The sequence below is a fragment of the Myotis davidii genome, unplaced genomic scaffold (assembly GCF_000327345.1).
Source record: "Myotis davidii unplaced genomic scaffold, ASM32734v1 scaffold1857, whole genome shotgun sequence".
In the NCBI taxonomy this organism is placed as follows: Eukaryota; Metazoa; Chordata; class Mammalia; order Chiroptera; family Vespertilionidae; genus Myotis; species Myotis davidii.
In genome coordinates this window covers 66,395-71,079 of record NW_006288115.1, presented here as the reverse complement: position 1 = coordinate 71,079, position 4,685 = coordinate 66,395, and the positions used below count along the sequence as shown (strand labels likewise).

Sequence of the window (4,685 nt, the reverse complement as noted above, 5' to 3'; positions counted from 1 at the left end):
AAGACTTATATTTTTGATATTTATTTTATATATTTAAATGCCATTTAACAAAGAAAAATCAACCAAAAAAATGAGTTCGCGTGTCACCTCTGACACGCGTGTCATAGGTTCGCCATCACTGTCCTAAACTCTAAGGAACCCACGAGGCTTGCAACCAGGAGAGCAATGGGCACTGGCAGTGCGTCCTGGGCAAACCCCCTGAACCTGTCCCCAAGGCCTCCTTTCCTCTGACCTCTTAGTGGGCCAAAGCAGGCCAGCCTGGGCCCATTTCCCAGCCCTTTCTTGTTTCACTGTCCGCAACTTGAATAAACATCCTCTAAAATTCACCTGGATTTATGACATTTTTCCCGCATGAAGTCAAGAATCCACACATTACTGGCTGGCCCTAGGCAGACCTGCTCAGGGCTGGGTCCCCTCCCCAGTAACATGATTACTCACAAGTAGAAGCCCTGAGTGGAATCAGCTTGTCCTAAAACTAGGAGCGACTTCAGTCTAATGTTTTTCCCCCATTTCAATGTTTGCTGAAATGCTAGTATGTTTCCCAGAGAATGAAGAGTTATTATACTTCACTCAAGGGCACCAGTACCGCTTTTTATATAAGGAAGCGTAGTTCCTGTCTAAATGTGACTATATGGGAAGGTAACTCAAGATATAAGATGAAGTGTGATGGTGTTGTGAGAGTCCCAGAGACTGCTTTGGGCAAGTTTGGGCTGGCCTTGTGAATTTCAGTTTTGGGGTTGTGGACGAAAGGGGCCACACACTGACCTGACAAGCTCAGGGAAGGCCTGCGTGGCAGCCTAGCAGACTCAGAGACCTAAAATAACCACAAAGATGGTCTGAAAAACTGTTGCTCCCACCTAGAGACCACAGCCTGGACACTTCGATGTTGCATCACTCCACCTCTCCTCCCAGAAGCCTGTTTTTTGTTTATATATATTTTATTGACTTTCCACAGAAAGGAAGGGAGAGGGACAGAGAGCTAGAAACATCGATGAGAGAGAAACATCGATCAGCTGCCTGATGCACACTCCCCACTGGGGCTGTGCCCGCAACCAAGGCACATGCCCCTGACTGGAATCGAACCTGGGATCCTTGAGTCTGCAGGCTGATGCTCTATCCACTGAGCCAAACCAGCTAGGGCTGCCAGTAGTTCTTGCTACCACAACTCCATTGGGAGATCTTATCCACAACAGGCAAAAACCAAGGTTAAAACAATGAAGAGGTCCTGGCCGGGTAGCTCAGTTGGTTAGAGCATTGTCCAGATTCGCCAAGGTTGTGGGTTTGATCCCTGATGAGGATACATACAAGAAGCAACTGAAAGGGTGAGGGCTATGCCCTCCATCTTACCCAGGATCCTCCATTTTTGGGCAGCAGCCTTAGCCATGTGCTCAGCAAGGAGCTTCTTCCCAGAAGCCCAAGCCACTGCTAGCCACACCCAGGATTTCTTTAAACTAACCAATGACAATCAAGGGAAGTGTGCGCCATAGATATGACCACATCCTGTGTAACAAGACACCGACTTGCGCCTGGCCAATTGGCAGGGCCCACAGTCCTCTCTCCTCCCCTTACTCCAACCCCCCTGTAAAACCCCACTCTACACAGAGTTCGCTCTCTCTCTGCCGCTTGCTCCTTTATCAGTGAGTGTGGTCGGGGAGCCGAGCTAGCTCAAATAAAGACTCTTTGCTTTTGCATCGGACTCGGCTGGCTCCCTGGTGGTCTTTTGGGGATCTGGAGATCTGGGCACAATGAATGCACAAATAAATAGAATTACAAATTGATGTCCCCCTCCTCTCTCTCTCCCTTCCTCTTGCTTTAAAACCAATAAATAAACATTTTTTAAAAGGAATGAAGAAAACCAACACCAGTGCTGTAGGAGGAGCTTGGAAAGAGCAATAGAGGCCATCCTTGGGCTAGAGCCCCATCACATAGTCATGAGTCACTCTGGGCAGGTCAACAGGCTCCATTTCTTCAGGCTGTGTTTAGACAATGCCCTTGATTCTTCCTTCCCGGCTTTAGCCTGGGTGTCATAATGCTCACTGAGTCATTGAGCTCTTCTGGTCTTGGAGTATTTCCCTCAAGAAACTGACAAGCCCAAAGGGCATGTTTTGGCAGGTGGCAGAACAACTAACAACATGTGTTTATCTCCAGATTCAATAGCATCTCCCCTTGCTCCAGTGCCAGAGGCTTTGTCAGCCCAACACTCCACCAAAGCCTGGCCTGGTGGCTGATTCAGGCCTCCAGGGTGGAGGAACCAGCTCTTCCAGCTCTGGAGCTAACATCCCCAAGGTTTGTTTTCTAACTCCTCCATGAGTAACAGGGTTAGTGTGCCAGCCCTGCTGGCTGAGGACTGTGTTTGTGACAGCTAGGAGGCTAGTCTTGCTTCTGAGACTTCTACCAGGCAGATATTGCAGAGCAATTCTCTCTCTCTCTTCCCTTTTGTCTCTCTTCTCTTCCTCTCTCTCTCTCCTTATTTTTCATCTCTCTGTTGGGGAAGAAGGACTCATCTCAGTACTTTCTCACATACCCCCCATTAGGAAAATCCCCAAGGACAAGGCGAGGTCCAAGCCCTCAGAGAAAAGCTGAAAGCTGAGCTGTCACAAACAGCGCCTCTTGTCCTGCTATTCAAAGCTAGAAGTGGAGCCGCATGGCAGGTGTTATAAACTCCATAACCAAAAGTAAGCACACAGGTTGGTCTCATCATAAATTCCTAACTGGACAGATCATCACAGGTAGGCACTTCCCAGGCCTATAGCTTTCTTAGCAAAGGTCAGTCTTTACCTTGAGTGAGTCCTGTGCGTTGTTCTTATGCATCTAGGTTAATAAAGCTTCGAAAGGTCAGAGTAATTTTCTTCTCCAGATTCTTCGAAAGCACAACCGCTGGCACCAGAGCACAAGACGACGAAACTCCTCATTGCTACCTTGTTGCCCATTTCTATGTACTGTAAATGCTCAATGTTAGCTCCCATACCCACCAATGTAAAAGAAGCATGTGCTTATCCATTTTGCTTTATGTCCAGGCCTGACATTTCTCCACTTCATTTTCTTCTCCAATAGAGTTCATGTAACCTTTCTTACATTTTCTCCTGTAATTCTAAATGTATAAAATCAGCTTTAAAACTACCATTCTTAAAGATAGAAGGAAGGAAGGAAGGAAGGGAGGGAGGGAGGGAGGGAGGGAGGGAGGAAGAAAGAAAGAAAGAAAGAAAGAAAGAAAGAAAGAAAGAAAGAAAGAAAGAAAGATTGTCATTCTCCAGAGCATTTTCTCAATTTATTGAGATTTTGCTTCTGGACATGTTTTCGAAATTTTGCCTTAAATAAACTCTTATAAAACTTTTCTATATGTTAGATATTCTTTCATCAACATTTACTTGGTACAGTCGGAAGGATTCCAAAGAAGTCCACCCAGGACCAACCTGCAGATCCATAGCCAGTGTTAGGTACCAGCAGGGGTCCAGTGTGCCCCACTGGCACTCTGCTTCCTATCTGGTGAGCTTGGGTGAGTTTTCTTTTGGAATCCTGGACCTCCCTCACTTGAGGTCGGTCTTAACTTTTTTGAACTATTCTTAGAAAATCCTCAAGGTGGCACTAATGGCTGAGATAACCCAGGAACGGAAGGAAAAAAAAATGGACAGCTTCTAATTTCAGCTTTTCAATCAAAATACTGGGGATCTGAACACAATTTTTTTTGCTGGGCAAATAAGAGTCTGAACTCGTTCATCTCCAAAGATAAGGGGCACATACCATGCCCCCCACTCCCGGCCCCGCGCCCCAATATCAGAATCTCCGTGGGAGTGCCTGAGGAATGCTCAAGGTGCACAGGGGGCCTATAGGGAACTCCAAGGCTTTGTCATCACATAATTGATTCATCAGGGGATGTGTACATAAAGGCTGGCTGCTTAGCTCTTCGGGTCCTAATGCTGTATTAGACAGTCAGGGAGAGAAACCGAAACATGCCTCTTCTCCAGCAACTTGAGAAGAGACAGTCCTTCAGAGCAGCACACTTCAACCCACCACAAAATATTACTAAACGTTTGCTCAGACTCTGTAGCTCTCAAAAGAAAACTAAAATTAATGTGAGAAATCATGCCTCTATGGCCAACAAGCCCCAAGATACCCTGAACCCCCTATTTATATTCCTGCAAACTATATGTTCAATTTACATGAAGTCTTAACTTGCAAGTAGCTACAGACATGGGAAGATTTAATTAAAAGTGGTATCAGCTTAATATGGTCAAAATAGGTCTCTTTGACCCCTCTGAATTAATTTCTGTGTGCTCAATTGGAAAAAAGCAAGCTCTAAAATCAAACTATATGAATGAAAAACACCTCAATTGGCAAATAGACGCCTTTAAATGAGTGCACAAGTAAATTATCTTCCCAGGGGAAGTTAACAAGAAAATTACAGAGACTGTCTCAGAACTTAAAAAGGCTTCCAAAGCTGCTCTATGCCAACACCACGCTCTCCCCCTTCTCCAACTGCCCCTCTATATCCTATGCTTTTCAGAACTTCCTTGTCGAGACTTATCCTCTCTTCCTTCTCCCTTTTCACTCCTCTACACCTCCCACACCATCACTCCCTACTGAGCTAGGAGAGACTCAGAATAGAGAGCTAGATCAAGGTAGACCAGAAAAAAAGAAAGAATAGAAAAGAAATCCTGGCATCTCCTTTTAAATAAAAGCCAGTT

At 45.6% G+C, this 4,685-nt stretch overlaps 1 long non-coding RNA gene across 4 annotated transcripts in view; it reads left to right on the top strand.

The window, feature by feature from the left end:
- The window catches only part of LOC107182499, a 12,798-nt gene that overhangs the window by 6,122 nt on the left and 1,991 nt on the right, over positions 1-4,685 (top strand). For 2 of the 4 annotated variants that reach the window (XR_001513215.1, XR_001513214.1), the window contains exon 4: positions 2,858-3,112. The exons of the other annotated variants lie outside the window; for them this stretch is intronic. This is a non-coding gene — a long non-coding RNA (uncharacterized LOC107182499). Of the gene's footprint in view, positions 1-2,857; positions 3,113-4,685 lie in introns of those variants that run through there. 4 annotated transcript variants of the gene reach the window in all.